The sequence below is a fragment of the Micromys minutus genome (genome assembly GCF_963924665.1).
Source record: "Micromys minutus genome assembly, chromosome: 17".
NCBI classification, from domain to species: domain Eukaryota; kingdom Metazoa; phylum Chordata; class Mammalia; order Rodentia; family Muridae; genus Micromys; species Micromys minutus.
Window position 1 is genome coordinate 23,539,332 of NC_137952.1, and position 23,355 is coordinate 23,562,686.

Consider the following 23,355-nt stretch of genomic DNA (forward strand, 5'->3'; position numbering starts at 1 on the left):
ATCATAATAATCCAGAATCACTAATACTACTAATTACAGAGTATTAAAGATTCAATGGCTGTTTTACCTCTTATTACACATTCCATAAAAACAAAGAGCAATTTTGCTTATCACTGAGTCCTCAGTAACTAGCAAGATACTAAGACTATAAGACAAAAAAAAAAAAAAAGATAAGTTTCTGGAAAGGTGGCTCAGTGGTTATATGATGCTCTTGCAGGAGACCTGAGATCAATTCCTAGCACCCATATTGGGTGCTCCACAACTGGCTGCAACTCCATGTCCTGAGGAATCTGATGCTTCTGGTATCCATGGTTATTATGTTTGTTCTTAACATGCACATACTTCCCACACATACACACAAACATGCACATAACTTTAAAATTAAAAAGAAGCAATAAATAAATAATTACTAAATGAATTAAGGCTAGAAGGGAGGACGCGTGTTATGAATCGTTGATATTTAGTATAATGAAGTGTTGGAAGCATTTTGGTGAAAAGAGCCTTGTAGCCTATCATTTTCTTTCTTATTTGATCATTTGTTTGTTTTCCTTGTCCACTGGAAGTTTTCCAAAGTGCAGCTTCTATAGTAATAATTAACTCAATGCCAATGTTTTGGTTTTCAATTTTAATAACCTTGCTTCCATTTTTCTACTGTGACTTGTTGTTGTGTCTTATATTTATCTGTCTAATCCATTGGTGTTTTAGGGGGAAATGGTTTTATTTTGATAGTTGTAAACAAGACACACCAAGTACATTTGCAATTACTAGCTATACATACAAAACAGAGACTGTGAAATTCCATAGATCATATCTGACATTCATAAATTCTATAACTATGGCCTTAGAAAAGTAGTTTTCACTTTCTATTTAATGAGACTATAAGGTTTAAATTAAATGTGTTTAGAAACAATACTGGACCTCCACATTGTAAAAACTCAAAAAGTTGCAATTTTTTATTGTTTTTATTGCTAATGGATACAAGTAGTAATAAGACTTTTTTTCATGTGACATTGCCCTTTAATTTAGACTATAGATTCAGAGTACTCCATTAGCTAAGACTTTTTAAATATGACTTAAGTAGGCTCAAAATTGAATCACACTATGAATGAGTCATAAAAAAAATAACTCTACATAATATTGACTTATATGCAAATCACACTACCCACAGTGTAATTGATTGATTTGCACAAAAGCATAAAGCCAGCCAGGGAAAGTAAAAAGTCTGCCTTCAGCATAAAACCCAAAACTAATTACTACTTAAATAATTTTTGATTCCCCAATAATGTCCTAATAGTCAACATTAAATATCAAGATATTGACAAAAGTGTTTGAAATACTGATTGTAAATTTTATAGAAGAATAAATAAAGTTGGGCAATTTATATTGAAGATGCTTGTCCACAACCAAAGATGCTATAAAAGCAGTCTCCAATTCCAAAAGACGGGGAGTAGTGGCCCAAGCAAAGATTCTATTCATAGTACACTCAGTGTGCTGGTTCCCTCTGTATAGAAAGCACTTAAGTTTAACTGCATCTTGGAGCTCACTGATGACCAGTATAAAATGGAACAATGAGGCATAATTTGGCATTTAAAAAGAGGGGCCTTAATGTCTACAAGTAGGGGGCTGGCAGGTACTACCAAGATCGAAAGTAAAAAGACAGGGCAGGATAAAGACCTCATTCAGTTCCTCTTCACATAGCCTTTAGCTGATCCCAGAGGAGAGTTTTTTTTAAAAAAATATGAAAGAGGACAAAAAAGGGGGGGGTGGGATAAGAAAATATGTTTTCTCTATTAGCAAAACTTAATCTCAGTAGACCACTGGGGTTTTCTGTACATTTTCATTGCAGTCAGATTAGATTAAAAAGAAGCAAATGATTTATAAGGAAAAGCTTGAAATAGCCAGAATTTCTCTTGTGAGCTTAAAGAGCTGTTACATTTTTCACTTGATGTTTTCAGTTTTATATCTGTTTCTCACAAGTCTTCAAATAGAAGGAAAGTAAAAAAAAAATTAAGAAAGAAAAATATTGATTTTACTCAGAGAACGTGTCAAGCTTTTAACCAAAATTAAAATTCAGAATATCTAGGTTCATAAATAGAGGTTACAAACCCTCTTCCCTACCAGAAACTTGGATTGCCTTTTACTTACCTCCAGAAAATGCACCTCAACACAGTAAGCCCTTGGGTGAGTTCAAATCCTCGCTCTTGCTGTCCCCTGCCCCAGCAGGACCTCTGCAGCCAACCTTTGGCGGAATAACCAAGGCTTTTCTTTCATTCAGTTTTGAGATTTCCAGGCTGTGCATAAACCTGTTCTTCTAAAGCTGAATTTCATTCAAATCAGGAGAAGGGGACAAGTTCTCTCTTGTGTGATGGGGCTTTAGAAGTATGCATATTGCTTCTACAAATGTACAGATTCCTGCAAATCAGAAAAATCCCATACAAAAGAAAATTCTTCCATGAAAGGGGGGGGTCCAGTTCATTTCTGGTGTAAGGAAAATGACATTCCACCCTCCAAAATGTGCAAAGCTGTGGGAAAATGAAACGCAACATTGTAAGGGCTGAAGTGTAAGAAAACCCTCTGTCGTGAAGACATCCAAATCTCGTTTGAACTATTTACACCATATGCGTCCCAATAAGGCTCCTTTCTGATTAAATAATGACAAGTAAGTGGAACCAAAGAGGGCTTCAAAGACCCTTGAATCTTTACACAGCTTTTTGTAATTTCGTAAGTGTGAAATTTAGCTATCATTATACAAATGTTCTAAAGCATAATTTTCTTAGTCTGTAAAATGTGTCTAGGAACATGATGCTGTACTCATGGTAGGCACTGGAAAAATAGGGCGAATAAATTAATAACAAATGAACGTTTAGGAAAGCAAGGCTAATGAGATATGCGTATCTTTTTAAAATTTAAAGCATAAACTGAGTTATATAAAAAGGAGTATTTGTGAACTTAGGTGGACAACTGTCTCTTTAAGCTGAGGATTCGCCAAGTAGGTTAGATGGCATGCAACAGTTTACAGTGCTGGCTACACATATGTGGAGCACACAAAGAGGAGGAATTGGACAATTGTTAAGCATCTCAATCGTCTGTAATGATGTGGGAAGATAATTCTAACAAAATGTTAAGTGTAAAAGGCTGGAAAAAACTGCTTACATAGTAAAATGGGAAATCTTTCATTTTAATATGAAACTATACCAGACTAAAGTGGGAAAAAGTTTAGTAGTGGACAGGGTTAGCAATAGTTTCTTTTAATTTTGATGAAAGTGGGCACATACTATTTCTATGCATATGACTTTATATGCATTCACATATGTGCACATATGTGCAAAGATGGTCATGCACATGTGTGCTCTGGCATGTAGAGATGAGAGGTTCACACTGAGTGTCCTCCTCCACTGCTTTCCGCCTTATTTTTGAAGCAAGCCTTAGCACTGAACTTGGAATTCACTGACTTGGCTAAGCTGTCTGAGCAGCAAGCTCAGGAGTGTGTTTGTCTTCATCCCCCCAACACGGTGGTTATAGGCGCATACATTCACATCAATTATTTACACAAGTTCTAGAAACACGGACTCAGGTCCACATCCTTGAACACTGTATGGGTGCCATAGTACAGTAATGTTATTTACAATTTTTCCAGCTCTCTAAGTCTAATACTATGACTATTTTAAAAGACCTGGATGAGCTGTTTGGCAGTTCAAAGGCTTCCAGGCAGACATCTCACCTCTGAGGACTTCAAAGTGGTATTGGTTGACATCTCTATGAGATCTTGACCATGACAATTGCTCCAGAAGAGGAAGAAATAGATGAAGAGAAGAAAATATTTTTTTAAAAATTAAGCCAGGGAAACAAATCCAAAACTCTCACACTTTTTTCATACTACAAGTACTGCTTTTTCTACTTAGTGGTAATATTTGAAAGCCAGCCATCTAGATCAGAATGTAGAAGTTCAACCTTACCACCATAGTTTCTTAGATGTTGAAGTCAGCTGAAAGGGAGATCTGCTATGGCATGCAATGGGATGCTTCCAATCTTCAGGTTAGCGCTACCATCAACAAATGCCCAGGTCTAGACCAGTGGTCCTCAACCTTCCTAATATTGCAACCCTTTAATACGGTTCCTCATGTTGTGGTGACCCCTTGACAATAAAATCATTTCATTTCTACTTCATAGCTATAATTTTGCTACTATTATGAATCTTAATGTAAATGTGTGATACACAGGATATCTGATATGCAACCCACAAAGGGGTCACAGCTCAAAGGCTGAGTTAAGAAACCTCCTGTGACAAACCTGACAGTGTTCATTCTCCTTCAGTATCCTTAGGAAACCAACATCTTAGTTTGATAAATAGGAAGGAAGGAAGGAAGGAAGGAAGGAAGGAAGGAAGGAAGGAAGGAAGGAAGGAAAGAAGGAAGAAAAGAAGGAAGGAAGGAAAAATATGTACATAAACAAAAAATTCAAACAGGCTTAATTAAGACAAAATATTGAGATTGATACTGAAAGGTCCCATGGTAAAGTTGGCCCTGATCCTTGTACGATAAAATCAGGAACTCCAGTACATAGCAACTCTTGGAATCATCTATTCCTGCTTAGGTTCCATCTGCTGTGATTAGGGTGACTAGATACCTTTAGTAACTCCTGAGATCAAATTAGTTCCTGTCTCTAAATAGACCTTTACACATGCAGACAGACACATAGATGCAGGTGTGTGTGGAGATATGGAGATATACATAAATATGTCTCCAGATATATATCTCCATCCCTCCACTCCAAATTTTCTAGTCCTGATCAATATTGTTCTATATTGAACTTTGAAATTATTATTTTGAGTTCATCTTGTGAAGTAAAGGCATGGAACCCATTGATTGTTTCTTTTAGAGTAAGCATCCACCCTTGAAAGTACATGTAAGGTCAACTCCTGAAAAGCAGAAGAAAAAAAGAGTGATTATCTCCTAAATAAGTAGAAGAAAACAGTATAGGTTGATACTATGATGTGACAAAGGGTAGATATATGAATTATATATATATATATATGATAGACAGATGGTAGATAGATAGATAGATAGATAGATAGATAGATAGATAGATAGATAGACAGACAGACAGACAGACAGACAGTCAGTCAGGCAGACAGACAGATCATAGATGCCAGCAAATAGGGAAATCGATAGCTAGATGAGCTTCATCTATTGCACAGATTTTTCCACCTATGCTGCCCAAGTCTTAGACAGAACAAGAACAATATGGAGTAGAAATTTTCCCAAAGAGATGCAAGAAAAATATCTATTGTGTGTGAGCATCACCAGGCTTTGCAGGTTTTTAAATAAAGAGGCAGATAAATGAACATAGCGGTGAACTACTTCACAAATATTATGGTGATATTAACAAACAATGCAAGAGTACCAAAGACAAATTTTGCAGTGACCCATGCCATCTGCTGCCTGGCATGGTCTAGTAGAAAACTGAAAATCCTGTCACCAACACCACATGCCTTCAGCCTTTCAACAAAGCAGCATCCAGTCACCCAAGGTGTTAGGCACAAAATGACTAGTCAGAAATGCACTTGCTTGGGTGACTATCTCTGATAATCCCACACAGCTTGTGGTAGGAAGGAATGTGTTAGAAGCAGTGAAATGAACTTAAGACATGCGCCATGGGGTGAAAGATGGATGTGACTGTGTTTTGCAATGACTGACTTAGACAGAGCTTATGTTGGAAGATGTTTCAGAAAGCTGTGAAATAATAACTTAGGGGAAATTCTTGGTGAGGTTAATGAAAACTTTAAGGACAGCCTTGAATGCAGACGTAAAGTACATGCATATTCATGTGCTGACTGAGAGAAGCAAAAAGTCCTCAAGACGAAGAAACAATTAAAAGACAGCACAAGAATGCTGATGGCAGAGAAGAAAGTGTATAAATTATATGGAAGGAAAATCATCGTTTTGATCCACGGAACTAAACCAATCAGGTCAACACTCCTTGATCCTCTTCAGAGGCATTTATTGAGTAACTAGTTTGTGTCAGTCATGGAACCCCATCCTTTCCTACACCAAAAGTGCCAATTAAATATGAGCTGTGTCATCAAAGAGCTTCAAATCTAGAGACATATATGGTTCCAGGTGTCATAAAGGCATCCACAAGAATGTCGAGTTATTTTAGAAGGGATGTAATGAATAAGTAACAGTATGGAATCCTACTTGAGAACACCCCAGGGTAGTGGGAAAAGGACACTGTAGATTGTGTCTATTGAGACTGGAGCCAAGCACTACTGACTGAAGTTAACAAAGACACTGGCTACACAGAGTCTTGCAAACTCTGCCTAAGATAATAGTATTCACCCCAGGAACCCTGAAAACCCACGCATGGTTGTAAGCAGAACTTTAAGAAGTGTGCTTCAGCAAGGTTACGGTGACAGTGGCATACACATGTTACTATTCAGTAAGGTTTGAGGATAGACGTGGAGGGCGGTCGAGTACATAACAGATCCATCGGACGCTGAGAATAGACAGGGGAAGACAAGGGGAAGATAGTTATTGGGTCCAATGAGCAGAAGTCATGGATGAATTGAATGTGTATGGTGAAGGACATAAAGGTGTCAAGGGAAATCTCTTCTGGACTTTTGTAGAGAATAACCACAGGTTGGTTGAGATGGGGATCTTGGCAAAGGCTGAATTTTGAATTACTTCGGAGGCCCGTGGTCTGAGATGCTTTTGACATGGGCGTTTCTAAAAGCAGAGTGCTGAGCCAGGAGCAGAGGATTGAGACAGAGATGCAAATGGAGGAAACACTTGGTCACTGAAGGAAAGCAAGCCTTCATTGATACCAGCATGGACAAAGGAAGCAAAGAGAAATAAAGATTTCTTTAAACAGTTTATGAACTTTTGTTTTATGTGTATGGATGTTTTGCCTGCATGCATATCAGTAGCACCGTGTATGTTCAGTGTCCATAAAACCCAGAAGAGGGAAGAGGGCATAGAGTGCTGTGCAAATGGGACTGTAGAAGGTTGGGAGCAAGGGAAAGGGGATAACATTTGAAATGCAAATAACAAAACCAGAAAAAAAGAAGGTGGGGAGCCACCAGGAACAGAATGCTGGGTCCTCTCAGAACTGTTAAGTCACCTTTCCCATCTCAAAAAGAGTGTTTTGAAGCGCTTTGAGAGGACATACCAATGTTAGGCCACATACACTTAAAATCAAAGTCAAGATAGAATGCTCTGCATGATTAAAAAAAATAAAATGAAAGCAAGGTTGTGGCCTATAAAAGTCAAGAGGAGCGAAAGCACAAGAATAAGGTGCTAACCATGATGTAACCGTCTATTACCGACAAGCTTCTGAACATTCAAAGAACACTCAAAAGAAGCACACCCACCTACTGCCCTAACAAATACAACAAAGCATCACTCTATGCCATTAAAGTATTTGACTTTTAAATAACAATAGTACTTTAGTCTCGTACCTAAGGCAGACCTGCCCACATCAATGAAAGCTTAATGGGTCTGGAAATAGCAACCCCTTAAAAATTGTTCCTTCCAAAGTAATGGCTACAAAACCTGAGTCAGTCGTTGAAGAGTTGTAACCCTGATTTCAGGCAGGTCCTACACACTCCTTAATTAATGGCAGTCTCGTCTCGTATCGGTGAGTTTCTCCAGGAGATCAAGACATTTTCACAGCTAAAAGGTTTCTTCTTCAATGGTTGATCTAATCAGAAAGAAAAGAGACTGCCTTGCAAAGATTGTCCCAAATTGGGAGTTCTTCCTGATGCTGCTGATAGAATCCCCCTGCCTGTTACCTTGATGGAACTTTCACTATTATTTCTAAATCCAAATCTCATCTGAAAAAAGGACTATGGTTCTCTTACTACCTCTAACCAGCATCCCTGGAAAACCTCCATGTCTTCCTTTAGCTCTATTTTCACATCATTTTTTTTTGTCCAGTTTAAAACAAGGAATTGTCCTGGTATGTGGCTTGGGTGATGTTTTTGACCAGCATCTTTTTAACTCTAAAGCCAGAATATGAATTCTTAAGAGCTGACGAAGTAGGAGGAAAAAGAGGAGGAAGAGCTAAAAAGATGGTCCAGGATTTGAGCACACTCGCTCTTGCAGAGGACCTGGGTTCAATGACAGGAACCCACATAGTGCTCACAGCTCTAGTTGCAGGGCTCCAGACACCTTCTTCCTACATCGTGATGCAGCAGGTATGCATGTGATGCACAAAAGAAGTCTGCTGCTGCTTATATTTAAGCTCTCGCGATCTGGCTGCCCTTGCCCAGCAGATTCTCACATACACCAAGTGATACTTCATAAACCTTGCCTCCCAATTTAACTCTCCAAGAAAAGCCTAGAGCCTGTGATTAGCAGTAGAGGGAAGAAGGTGGGACCTGAGGATTAAATGTGGGGGTTGTAGAAAGAGCGGGAAGAACAAAAAGGAAGAGAGGAAGAAGAAGGAGAAGAGGAAGAGGAGGAAGAAGGAGAAGAAAGAAAGAAAGAGAGAGAGAGAGAGAGAGAGAGAGACAGAGACAGAGACAGAGACAGAGACAGAGACAGAGAGACAGAGAATGGAATAAGCTGAGGAGATGAATCATGAGCACATAGCCAGGAAAAGCAGCACATATCAGGGAAATTATGGCTGAACAAGTAAGTTGAAGTAGCTCCAATCTAGCCTTATAGCTTATAAATAAAATATCTGGATTGGGTGGGGTTTTTTTTTAATGGGCTAGATAGAAGTATTCATTTCACTTACACACATACGCATAAAACAAATTTAAAAATTATATAAAAAAAACAAAATCAGATTTTTAATCAAGATAAAAAATAATTTAAAGAGTTAAAAGATGCAGATCGTAAAGTGTGACAGGATGTGATGTAATGAGGACAAGGTACTGCACATGCTCAGCACATGCAAGGCCCTGGGATCAATGGCTGGCACAAAGAATAAAAACAAGTTAGTTATTTTTCTTCAGAGCACAAGGCACTGTCCTAGAATTAATTTAACCAGAATAAATTGTCTCATGTTTCAAATGAGGATGTGAAGACCCTGAGTGAACCCATTTTCCTTGTCCGCCTGATCTTACTGGTCTCCTTGGTGCTGCTCTGTGTTGCCTGCATAAATTTGTGGATACTTCGAGAGGTACCTTATCCATTGTTTGAGTTGTTTTTAATCACACCCATGACCGAATTCCTTACAAGAAGCAACTTAAGGCAGAAAGGATTTGTTTGGGTTCTTGGTCTGAAAACACAGTTTGTGGAGGCAGGAAAGGCACTGGCTCATGGTCTGAGAGGAGATAGTTCTCAGAGGCAGGCAAGGCATTGTAGTGGATGACAGACCCATAACAGCAGGGCTGTACAGTAAGGCATCCCCTCCTCCTCACATGCCTGACCATAAATTTTAGGGTCCACTCCTAAAGACTAGCACCCTATGTTTCAAATGGTTCCACAATTTATCAAAACAGCACCCAAGGCAGAGCACCAAATGTTCAAAACATGAGCACATAGAGAGAAGCTGATTACACTCTCCAAATCCAGCTAGCATTTACCAACTGTATTGGGCTTCTATAGATAGCCTCAGGCATGGGCTTTATAAAAAACGGCCCTATTCAACAATCTGATTTAGTATTGATAGTAGTGTTCCTTTGTAAGGGATAAGAAAATGTAGGAGTGGCCTAGGACCACACACACACACACACACACACACACACACACACACACAAAATAATATTAAATCTCCAATCATGGACTTAACTTAAGGCTCTTTCTACCATTTGTCACTAGAAGACATAGATTATTCTCTTCCACTCAAATATGTTACCTAAGCAAACAACTTTTCCATTGAACACTGATCCTCAGAGAAAATCCCAAGCATATGCTTCCTTCCAAATTCTTTTGAAGCAACTTCCATCTACTCCGTAGACAAGTATACTAAGGAGAAGACAGGTTAAAGAGCTAAAAAGAATACAAATTGTACATTAATAAAAGTAATTCTGGATTTCTTTTCAAAATCACTTTTCATGCAGACAAACACATTTGTATATAGTGTATAGATTCTTGTGGCAAAATTTCTTTATCTCAATATCTTGGGACATATAAAGATATACTATTCTAGTAACTTTCATTTATTTACCTATTTTTACATTTGCAGGTAGTTTCTGTATTAGTCAGAGTTCTCTAGAGTAACAGAACTTATAGAATGAATTTTTCCATATGTGTGTGTGTGTGTGTGTGTGTGTGTGTGAGAGAGAGAGAGAGAGAGAGAGAGAGAGAGAGAGAGAAAGGCTGAGATCTAGCTAATCTAAAAATGGTTGGCTGTGAATAGCAAGCCCGTGAATCTAGTAGTTGTCACTTCACACAGCTAAAGGTCTCATCTGATCTTCAGTAGACACTGGAATCCCCCCAAAATAGGTATGCTGATAAATGAATGGTCTTGCTAGCAAGGTTAGAGGAAGAAGGCAGAGAGCAATTTCTTCCACGTCCTTAGACAGGCTTCCAGCAGAAGGTGTGGACCAGATTAAAACTGTATCTTTCTGCCTCAGGATTGGGATTAGTGCCATGTCTTTTACCAGTTCAAAAGATATGAATGAATATTTTACTTACATTTCAAATGTTATTCCCTTTCTCAGTTTCCCCAATTTAAAAGAAAAAAAAAAGGTAACTGCATATCTGCTACATATATGTGGGGAGGACTAGGTTCAGCCCATGTGAGAACATTTAAAATATTCTTAAGGAACTAATAAATAGTTAAATAAAAAAATATGGATGAAAGGTGTGTATTCCTACCTCAAAGATCTGGATTGGAAGTGGATCTTCCTGCTTCAGTTTAATCAAACAATCCCTCACAGATGTTCCCTCTATTTGGGGATTTTATTTAATTTCAGACATACTCAACTTCACAGCCAAGAACAGCTATCATAGTCCTCATCAAAAAAAGTTTTAATGCAGATACAACTCTGGTTTTAAAGATTTTTTTTTTCTTTTCAAGTGTTTATATTTTTTGCATAAGCCTTTGGGGAATTATTTCAGGTTGCAAAGACAATATATAAAATTTAATTCAATATATTATCTATCACATTGCTGTACACATTCTAAAGCCAAATGTTGCACGTTGCACAAAAAGACACTGAATACTAAAAGGGAAGCTAGGCTCTGCCTCCTTGCCACATCAATCACGACTCCCTTGAGAGCTTGACACGACAATTAATGACACATCCGACGTGTATAGACGCCTCTAATCATGTCTTGGACTTCATACCAAAATAATACTGGGCAAAGACTTTCAGTAAATTACTTTCATTTACCCTGTGCAACTGAGTAGAAATTCTTCTTGCCGACTCCTCTGGATATGCCAAACATGTCTTTTTGATTTGGACAAGCGATCACGCAGAAATGGTGGTGATCCTTCAGGAAGTGAGCCAACTAAATCAAAGGATCAGTTCCAACGCCCAATTTAAGCTATACCTATTAATAACTTACTTTAACTAGAATGGGAAAATCTGTCTTTCGATCTCTTACGTTAATTACCACCGCAATACAGTGACCATAATTCCGATAGAAGCAAAGCTTTGATTGATAGGCTAAACGTCTGCTCATCCTGATGTTTATCCAGCCTGGAATCAGAAGTGCGACTTCAGTGTTAAGCTGTTCTCATTCCAACTGAGGCCTGCAGGTTTAAACTTCACAGAGTATCATTTTAACGGAAACTGCACTGCCACAATAATTTTTACATTAACACAATCATTTCTAAGCACCATGTTAAGGGTGACTCATTGCAACACTATGTTAACACACCCGACCTCATAATATGTACTTTTGTCCTAGGTCTCTTCATGACGGACACAGGTGAGCAGGTCAATGATATGTTAATAGGGCCCAGTTATGCTCATGAATTGTTAATTACTTTGGCGTGTTAAATGTTCTTGAAATAACACACAAAGAGATGTCTCTCTGCATACATACACATATTATGATGCTCATATCATGTGAAAGAAAGGGAAGAGAGAAATTACGTTTCTAAGACAACAAGTTTTATTCACAGCAAGGTAAGTCCATCTTTTGTGTGAGTAAAACTCACTAAAATTTATGCGTTTAATTTAATTTTGAATGGCTAAGCCATATGTATTTTTTAAGATATCTTAAAAAATGAATGTCAAAAAAAAAATCAGGCCATTGCAGAGGAAAAGATTGTTATCTACAAATTTGCTCTGGAACAGTTCTTTGATTCATGAATATTCTCTTCCTGTCTCACAGCTGATGCGCCTCTTTGTGTACAGACGTTTAAACGTGGCTTAACGTTCAACCACTGCATTTGCAAAGATGAAATAGCTTTATTTGCAGTTCTCAAAATGATTTAGCTGAATCATAGGTAATTTTAAAACAATGCCAATTCAGTGGGAGAAAAAAGAACCTGGTGGGTTAAGCCAACTGCTCATAAATGTCAGATGCACTTGCACAGGCTGAGATTAGCATGTCTGTCAGGTCAGGAGGGCATGGTCATTTCAGCTCAAACCTCCCAAATTCACTTACCTTTTGTTTGTCATCTGTTATGACATTTGAAGCTCAATTTCTGTGCCTGTCTTAGAATGGCTTACGTCATTGTTCTGTAACTTGGAGCTACATTCTCTGTCATAAGAGGAAGGAGAACACGGTGTTCTCCATGCTCCCAACTGCTTATCTACAAATAATATTTTCATCAGTGGAGTTTGAAGGGCTTCTCTGACAAAACCCAAAGCACCTCTTGCAAAGGGGACAGGCTCCGAAGGCAAGAATCAATACATATGAGATATGAAAGGGTGGGAGGAGTAAGCCACACTTCTTCCACTGATATCCTACTACCAGCTATAATAAATGTATCCCCCCTACCCCACCCTTACCCGGCTTGATAAGGATCCGTGGATGTTTTGTGGACATACATAAAACAGATATACCCAATGTGAAAACAAAGGAATGAGGACACAGCTAGTAATAACTCAGTAATCAGCAACCCCTCCCCGGGACACTGTTGTTTCGATCCGGTTTCCACACGCAAACTTCTTTCTGCTTATAAATCAGGAGACTAAAGGGGAAGAAATGCATACACATCCCAGAGCTCCAACACCCATCCCGAGCAAGCCTCATCCTGTGTCCCTACCTCAGTCATGCAAATTACACCAGAGCTGTCAGTTGACTAAGATTAATGACACTGCGCCAGCTTCTTTGTTTCTCTCTGCGGCCGTTTAGTGTGAAATACTATCCAAAAACATTATCTATCCTCGATTAATCCCACAAATTTGTTCACACGATGCACATTGTTTAGGGCAATTTACAACAGGAACATACTGAGCACAATTGCATTTAATTACTTGGGTTCTAATTACATTCATTAAAGGCTAATAAAATAAATGAAACAGCTTTAAAAGCTTCTGCAAAACACATGGGTCTTGTCTCCCCAGTGAAACATACAGTAGATGTTTGATGTGAAACACGGTTTTGAGTATATATGTGTATTCATATATAGGTTTACATACATGCATACTCCGTGTGGTATAGATGGGAGCTTTTAAATCCTAAGCAATAAAGTTTCAACTGCTCTATGAATGCAATTATTTAACGAGTGGCTGACAGGTTTTAGGAACCTAGCACTACTCCTTTTATTTTATGTGCAGAATAGAGAAAAACAAATCCATTTCAAAATCGCCTTTGAATCTTAATTGTTCCCACCTGCAGGGCCTGGATTCCCAACTCTGGCTTTTCCCATGCCCACATTCGACAGGCCACTGACCAGCAAAACAGAAATGTACTTTACTCAAGTCGGCTCCTAGAGAACATTTCTTTCATTTTCAATCCCAAAACTCAGCTGGGACTGTTGGCTAATTCTCTTCCAACACTGTGGCAAAAGTGTATAATCTAGTGTGTGAAAGTCACAATTTAAGTCACCCTGAATTGTTTTTCCTGTAAGGGTTTTTTAAAATGACCTTTGTGTGTATGTGTATATATCATATGTATGTGTGCACGTTTCACCCACATGTGCGTGGGCTGCACATAAACACGTGTGCATATATGTGGAAGTTAGAGGTTGATGTCATGGGTCTTCTATTTCTCTGCTTTTTTTATTTTTTATTGTTGTTGTTTTGTTTTGTTTGAGATCTTGTCTCTCGCTGACATTGGACCTCACCAGTTGGTTGGACTAGCTGGCCAGCAAGCTCTGGGGACCAGCATGTGTTGCAGATTTCTGAGTATATGTTACCACATCTCTTTGGTTTTGCTGTTTTTGTTTCGTTTTAACACGAGTAGGCTCTGATAGCCTCATGCTTACAGAATGAGACCTTTGTCCACTAAGCACTTTCTAGTACTAAAACTTCCTTTTCAATGCATGACTGAGCTAGCCATTTTTATTTATATTTATTGTATGATGTGTTTGGGAAATAATTGAGGGAGAAAAATACATAAACTATCATTGTCGGTAGCTATGCCAGAAAACAGAAAGAGAAACACAGGACTGTAACCTCAGCCAAGCTGACCATTTTAAACTGGAGCTCTGAATAACCCTCATGATCCAAGGACAAATGTCAACTTAACTAGTCATGCTGTGTAAAAAGTAAAAAGTCCATGCTCTTGTTATGGGGCACATGAGCAACTGGTATCCAGTAAGGCTGGGGCACATGAGCAACTGGTATCCAGTAAGGCTGGGGCACATGAGCAACTGGTATCCAGTAAGGCTGGGGCACATGAGCAACTGGTATCCAGTAAGGCTGTGCTGTGCCTCAAACCCTACTATTAATGTTTGACAGTGGAAAATGAGACGGATGCCTGTAAATCTAATTCAAGCAGCAGACATTTCTCATCAAAAAAGATTTTGATCCTGCTCTAGATATCAACTGACATCCAAACAATATTATCCCTCTATCAGATGACTGTGAGAAGGACTTGGACTAGAATCTCACCTAAATTCATCTTTGTCAAAAAGAAAATATTTTTAAACCAAACGTGAAATCCTGGCGAAATGGCCTATTGGTGTCTTCTCAAAAGTTGAGCTCATTGACACAGAAGGTCTTGTTCTAAGTGTCAGCCTAAAGAAACTTTGTATGCATTCTCATATGCATACCAAGAAAGTTAGGAAGTTGCTTACTGAAGCCTAGTTTTTAGGAAGAAAGGAGAATAGAGCCTTTTGTCTCGTCCATCTGATAGGGACATACATTCTGTCCCTACACAACAAGAAGTTCAGGGCAAGTCCACATATAAAATATAAACTTTTCCTTAGACCAGGTTGTAAAATACAATACACTATAGGAGTTAACAAGATAAAAGATAGGTAGAGATGTGTGTGTGTGTGTGTGTGTGTGTGTGTGTGTGTGTGTTTAGGCATCTAGATTTAAAAAAAAAAAAGAAAAGAAAAAGAAAAAACCTGATGCTAAATGGTGACCTCCCAAAATATGAGAGTGCTCGTGGGTCAGATGGTGTCACACCTCTTCAATTTAAGCACCAAGAAGGCTGAGGCAGGAAGTTGATGACATAAATTAAAAACAAATTAAAAGTTACATGTGTGAGAACTCCCCAGAGAAGACATAGATATCATTAATTACTCTACAGATGGGAACATGAAGTATATTATCTTTTATGAAAATGTATGGTTGGACATACGTTTTTATACCATTACCTGAAGTATTTAATCTCTGTGTGTGCTCATGTGTGCACTTGCATGTGTGCATTTTCATGCATGTGCATACACACACACACACACAATAATTTTTCAAATTTTTCTAAATAGTAGCACTTCAGAACATGGTCTAGTAGAGTTTCTCAAAGGTTATGCATCTTTAAAAACAAAGTCCAAACCAGGTGAGGGGTAGAATCTGAGCAGCTCACCACATTCTCACTCTGGGACGCGCTCTTTCCTTTTCATTTGTTCTGCCTACATTCTCTTGGGGGGTGGTATTCATCACCCATTATGAAGTTTAAGGCTACGTGTTCTAGTGCTGCTCAGCCTGAAATTCCTAGGAGCTCATAACTATATCCAACTGTGGCATAACAGCGTGGGCTCAGATACACCGCCAACAGGTCACCTTAAGGGGAAGATCCTTTGCTATATTCAGCAGTTCAAATAAGCTTTTGCCTTGCCAAACAGAATCACAATGCTTTGGAAAAGCAATTGGTGAGGAAAAGAAAGCAGGGGCGTTTGGGGGAAGACAAAATGAAACAAAAAGCAGAAATGCAAAACTCCAAGTGGATATTTTCTGAGAAGCATCTACTTAATCTCTCATCACTTCCCAAAAGATGTTTTTTCCTCTCTGGTGCTCAGAAGATGAAGGAAGCCTCAGGGTGTAGAGCGTTACATCACCTAGACTTGATTCCCTGCACCCATTTAGAGGCTCACAACTGTCTACAACTCTAGTTCCCACGTATCCAATGCCATCTTCTAGCCTCTGTGGGCTCTGCATGCCTGTGGTTCATGGACACACAAGCAGGTAAAACATCCCATATACCTATAAATACATAAATAGATGAATGTAAAGAAAAGAGTCACACCTGATCTTGTTTCTTTGTATCAATGCACAACTATTAATAGTCAGAGGAAGTCCATACCCAACACATTAACTGGTTTATAAATGCATGTTGAATACCTATGAATGAATAAATGAATAATGTAAAGAAGTTTCTTTCTTTCTTTCTTATATATGGCCTTCCCTAGAGATAAAGTCTCAATTACACTATCCCATGGTTAGTGTCAACTCTAGCATCGTGTTGAATAGAGCAGTCCTGCAATATCCGTTGAAAATTATAAGAGCAGCTTTATCCAGGGCAGGAAACTCAACGTTAAAAGTTTCCCTTGAAAGTGTCAGACCTGACTCAGGCACAGAGATGCTTTAAATTTGATCTGTTTTACAATTTTAAAAAAAAAATGATGTTTAATAAGTCTTAGAGCACTGACTCAGTATCTTTAGAATGTGATCCATACACACTCACAGAGATGTAAAGAACAGTATTTTGAATGCCATGACCATTGTAGGGGAGAATAGCAGAAAGAAGCCTTTAAGAAGAACACCTGCAGTGGTGGTCCTTCAGACAGTGCGAATTCCCCTACATCTTGACACTTTAGAGCAAAGACCAGGGTGCTTCTAGACAGCAGAGTGCCTTCATTGTATGCATGCAGACGTGTTCCTTCACTGTATGCACACAAATGTGTTCCTTCTAGTGGTCCTTGGAGCTTCTTCTTTTCCTCACAGGGACCACAGTGGGGCAAGAAAAGGTACACAAATAATACCCCACCTCTACGCATGAACGTCAGCAATTGCTTTCCTTTTTTCCTTTTTCTTCTCTTTAAACCTACCTCTGGGAAACTAAAAGGAGCTGTTCCACCTAAGCAGCAGAGAAATATATAACTACAAACTGAAAGCCCGTGACCTCAGTCCCCAGCGCCCCTTGCCCCTCATTACTGCAGCAGTTGGTGTAGGGAAGGATTAAAGAGGGCTAGAAATCATTGGGCGAGCACATGAGGTCTCAGAAACTTGACCTTGGTTACTTAAAGCACGGAGTCTCCACTAAAAGCTGCTCTATGAGGAGAATTAAAAACAGAACAAGGAAAGGTCAGGAGAAGTACAGGAGTGCTAACAAAGATGAGGTTGAAACAGAAAAAGAAAACACTCCAAAATAGACATCTTTTCTTCCACCAGGCAAGCGTGGAGTCCACAAAGAAACATCCTGGGTTTTGCTACTACCCCCCAAAAACATGCAAAAGAACCTTCCAGCAGACAAGCCAGAGCAGAAGCCAGACAATGGAGGGCTGGCCAATGCTCCTCTGAAAGCCACAGACTTCTTAAAGCACTTTCTAATGAAAGAATCAGACCGAGCCTCCTTCTCTATCTGATAGCTTTTACTATCGGGATCTATGAATTACCCCGGCTTAATGGGAAATACAAGAAGAGATTACAAAGGCACTAACTAGTAAAATATTTTTACAATTGTGAAACTTACAGCAAGACTCATTTCTTTTTCTGGAGAAGTAAAGTAAGGGCAAGGGGCTAATGCCATAAAGCATGTGCCCGTGGCAACAGCCCCTGTGGGGGCATGAACTCAAAGCATTTTTGAAAACCTACACTTAGAAGTGAATGATTCCCAGCTGTCAGCAACAATGGGGCTACATTATTCATTGTCCCATCCGCCCTGTGTTCTGTGGCCCTTGGGAGCAGGCCTGGTCTTTCAGGGACTCTAGTCATAGATAAGGAAACCGAGGCATGTGACTTGGACTCAGAACAAGTGACTAGCCCGGACGAAGTGTGCACTGTGACATTAGCCAATGTTTGCTGAGTCCTGAAAGACTAACCCAATAGCCCACTCTTTTCTTTCTTAAGAACAATGATTATCATGGCAGGTAATGGTTCTGTGTTGGGTTGAACTTTCCAAAACCATGTTCAAAGAAAGATAAATAGTATCACAAAGAGATGGTAAGATGTGTGTCTGAATCTTTCTGTCTGTAGATCTCTTTCTGACACTGTTTCTTGCTTTCTATATGGACAAAGATGTGAATCTTCTAGAACAAATCCGTCCAAAGGGCATATAACTTAATGTGTTTCTTTGGTTTACTATTTATAGTCGCACCAATTTTTTTTAAAAAGGAGAAATAAAAGAAAAAAATTATTTTCATGATTCATCATATATAAATCAATGTATCAAAATGTTTATAAATGCTACCGGCATAAAATGTATTGTGATAAAATTTTGTACTATTGCTACTGTCTTTTCTTTTTAAAGACTTATTTTATTTAGTTGTATGTGGAAGAAGTGATACATGCATGTGAGTGCAGGGGCCTGAGCAGACCAGAGGCATTGGATCTGCAGGGAACTGGGTGACAGGCAGTTGTAAGGTGCCCGATGTGGATGCTAGGAGCTGGATTTGGGTCCTCTGCAGGAGCAGAGCCTGCTCTTAAGCTCTGAGACACCTCTCAGCCACTCATTTATACAAAGTTTTTGAAATTTGGTGTAATGTATGCCTAAGGTATACCCTAACGGGTCCAGCTACCTTTGTGAAAAGCATAGTCCTAACCTTTCCTAGTTCTTTTAATTGTGAGACCCTACTGCAGTAGTTCCTCTATTCAGTGCCATAGTCTAAAAATATATTTGGGGGGGTGACTTTAGTTACTTTCAGTATTTCAGAGATAAAGGTATTTAATAACACACTTGGAAGTTAATAGCATATAGTTTTTAGTGCCAAGGATGATTTCATAAGTATGTTTATGAATAGTCTGGAACCTACGTGACACTTACCCTTATCAACCAGTATTGACAGTGTACTTATTTCATGAAAAGCATAGTACTAAGCACCAGACTGTCAAGTCCTACTATGTACAAGATGGCTCTTTCAACAGCAAACCTACAGTTAACTCCAAAATGTGACAGAACTCTTTTAACAGAGGCGAGTTCAGCTTTAAATAAGGATACTAAAGAAAGGCCGACGTCACAACTCTTCTCCTCATCAGAACTTTGACTCTGTGCAAAGCATTTCTTCCATACAAAATGTTAATTTACTCATTGGTGAAACAAGGGCTAGATACCCTCGAATGGACTGTCAAGTTTTAATAGGCTGTGGCTGGATAATGAAATTTTCCTCTTTTAATCAAAGAGCACATTCTTCACACCTCGATGACTGCATGGTGTAATTTATAGACAATATGCAGGACTTTCAGATTTAGAAAAAATAAGCATAAATATTTCAAGCAAGTAATCGTATAAGTAAACCCCGTGTCCTATTTGCTCATGTATGTACTTATGACAATAAGTATACCCCGTATCCTATGTGCTCATGTATGTACTTATGACAACATGTATTCACTCTTCACTTGAGTTTCCAACTTGACCATCATTCTGTTTTGTTAAGTGACTAAATTTTTTTAACCAAGAAGTTTATTTAAACAACAAAATGCTTGTGTAAATAACTTGAAGGGAAAACTATCTAGGATCATTTTGTTTAAGAGTAATTTATCGCCACTTAAAGACGGATTGCCCTACATGTAACAGCTATGTACAAAAGTTACAAAAATGGTCCTTGGTTTTACAATAATAAATAAAAAACATCAAAATTCTCCAATCGAACAAGGTGTGCAAGGACTTTGTGTTGTTGGGCTCTTTTGTTAAAGCAATGAAAAGCAAAATAACTTACTGGAATATAAATAGAAGGGTTGGCTGAGCTGCCACTAATGGAGAAGGGGATACTTTTACAGAACCAGTACTTTCCCCAGACCGTCTCCATCTGATGTCAACCAAAAGAGAACATTGGCCATTTAGTTTAAAAAGGGAAAAGAAAAAAAAAGAGCAACATGCTTGTGCACATACACCAGTCACTTTATGTACAACAAAGAAATGGGGACAGGGAGGTGGAAGAAGAGAGAAAACTATACTGTAGTAGTCAGGATGTGGTGGCACCAAATTGTGGCTTTCTGACTGAGAATGGATTCTTGGTCTATAACAACATTCTGGAGTAAAGTAGCAGGTTCCCTTTTTAGTAGACACCTCCTGTCTGCTGCTGGAACACATCAATCTTCACCTTCCATTTCCAGCTGTGCAGATGTGTCTGTTTCATTGATTGGTTGCCCGTCAAACCGGAATCTGATCTGCCTCATTGACAAACCCTACTGTTCACAATAGGCTTTCATTAGTTTACTAAGTGGTGTGTGCCTCTTAACCTTACACTGCACCACAGAACCATCCTGTCCCGCCACCTTCAGATTAACATGATCGTTGTTTTTAGTCTTGACTCCTTCCTTGGGTTTCTTGTGGGCCACAGCGAGCGCTGAAGTCTCCTCAGCTACCGCTTCACAAGCAGCACCAGGAGCGGGCAGGGTGACTCTAGATCTTAAGGGAAGTCTCATGAAGACCTGACTCCACGGTCAGAGTCTGAGAACATCAGACAGGCACAGCAGAACGAGCCAAGCACACTCTTTGAGCTGGACTAACACATTTTCAGGCCGTGGGACTTAAGTTTCTAAGCTTAGCTTCCTCCTTTGTCATCTAAAACTGACCTAAAATGTTAGAATCTCTCTACTTTGTGTAAATGAGGACATAGAGGGGACTTGGGACAGTATCTACACGTCAGGGATGTAGTAGTTGTTTCCTGTGGGACAGAAGGCAATGCATGAGGCCCCACAAACCTATCCTTCCTTAATGTCTGTCCTTTCTTAATGCATCCTTTCTTAATCTCAATCCCTCCTCCTGCCCATGCTTTCTAGAGCCACATGTCCTTATTTGAAGTCTTCTTATGGTTTTGGATAGTGCCCTATGAGTTGCTACTCAGTGGCTCTCCGATTAGAATGCAAACACATGGAAGATCGAAGACTTACAATCTTCGGTCTCCTTGGGCTGAACGAGATGACTTATTTTATTATTTGATAGACATTTTGTAGATGGAATAACAAACTCATTATACACTCTTTAAATGGTTCATAATTTTGTCTTATTGGAGCTAATCTAAAATTTGGAGAAATGGTAAGAGCTGTCAAATGTATACAACCTTATCTATATGGCATATTAAGATTTTAATGAGAGATGGGTGAAGTGAACAAGTAGACGCAGGTTGATATTAAAGGTAGACGGTTGATCAGAGCTGCCCACCACCATCCAGAGCACACCAGGATCCACAGTCTTGGAGCTTTATTGGTCGTTTAGGACTGATGTAGGAGGCCATTCTGGGACCCTGAAGTTTAGTGAATGAAATTGGACAGTTAATGCCACATTTGTAATCAAATTATTTAAAAGTCAGAGGTACCTGTCATAAAGTCTAGACAATGGCAAAGTAACTGTCAGGGGCTGGCATTAGTGGAGTAGGATGTAGGACAGGAAGCTAGAGTGCACATACTTATATGAAACCACAAAGTATGCCTGCTTGCTCTCCTTGGCCTGATGCAGAAAGATGCAGATCCCCACCTATCAGGTGACATATTACATTAGTACCAGAACTAGTAGTAAGGCAGGACATCTTAGAGATACTATAGAGCAAGACTAAATTTAGATCCCACCCCCACGGAGGAAAAAAAAACTGTCTTATGTACTTCCCAGACTCACGTTCTGAGCCCATGGGTGGAGTGTTGAATACATAGGTGAGAGGCTCTAGCACTTATATATAGCTATAGGATTAACATGCCTGAGGGTAATAAAGGATTATTATTTATTGAAAAATGAATAGATCATGGCTGTCATTAGGTAGATAGATTTAATATCAAATTCTTCCTCAATCTCATCTCAGTCATAATTAAATGTCATTTATTTTTTAAAAATTAATCTTATAGTTGTTTTCAAATTAAACAAGAAATGCATAACCAAAAAAGGAAGGAAGGAAGGAAGGAAGGAAGGAAGGAAGGAAGGAAGAACTAGGGTTATGGTTCAGAGAGTAGGGGGCTTGATGCACAAGCCTGATAGTCCAAGTTCAGATCTTCAGAACCCATTTAAAGCAGGACAGCCTGCAGTCTCACTACAGCCCTACCAGGAGATGGGAGATGAGAAAGAGAACTGTTGACTCTCACAAGCCACCCAGACTGGAATCCACAGTGGAAAAAAGAAGAAGAGAGACCTGTCTCAAACAGGTTTGAGTGTAAGGATTGACACCCAAGCATTATTTCTGACCTCCACACTTGTATCATGGCTTGTATAAAGCCCACGCAGAAATACAGCATCACATGGTACCCCACAAACACATACACATTTATAGTTTATGTTATGTTGGTTTGAATTTTAAAACTTTAGATTCCAAATAAGGAGGAGAGAAGAAAGTAAAAAGAAAATTATTTTTTTTTCTAATCTGAAGTATGAACAAAGGTAAACATAGCAATTCAGAGTGGATGGTCTTCCTGGAATCAGGGAAAAAAAATTCTATCTCTTCTCTTGCCTGTGAGTGACATGGAAGTCTGCTTTAAAGTAGTCAGGACTCGGGCTGGAGAGATGGGTTAGTGGGTGAGAGCACCAACTGCTCTCCCAGAGATCCTGAGTTCAAATCCCAGCTCACAAATGGGATCTAATGCCCTCTTCTGGTGTGTCTTAAGACAGCTACAGTGTACTTTATATATAATAAATAAATCTTCTAAGAAAAGAAAAGTAGTCAGGACTCATTATGACTACCCACCACATTACTGCTCCCACTATGGGTGCAGTAGGTGGGTACAAAAGGTGGCAAAGGAATGCAATATGAGGAAGAGTCGAGCAGAGCTCCTAGTGTCCCTACACACAAAAGTGTGGATGAGGAATGAGACTTGAGAAAGAAGACCAAGCAGAGGGAATGGGTCAAAGAAGAAGAGTTTCAAAACCTCGGTCTAATACCTGTTTTCAACAAAACATGTTTGCCCAGCTTTCCAACTTTGGCTGCAGCAGTTGCTAGCCCTTAGCAAGGCCTGGAAAAAGATGAAATCCA

The 23,355-nt window shown here is 39.1% G+C and overlaps 1 pseudogene across 1 annotated transcript; it reads right to left on the bottom strand.

Moving 5' to 3' along the window:
• Positions 1–20,457: 20,457 nt before the first annotated feature.
• On the bottom strand, positions 20,458–20,827 carry LOC308431931 (small ubiquitin-related modifier 2-like; annotated as a pseudogene). Its single transcript has one exon. The product of its transcript is annotated as a small ubiquitin-related modifier 2-like (transcript).
• Positions 20,828–23,355: the final 2,528 nt, after the last annotated feature.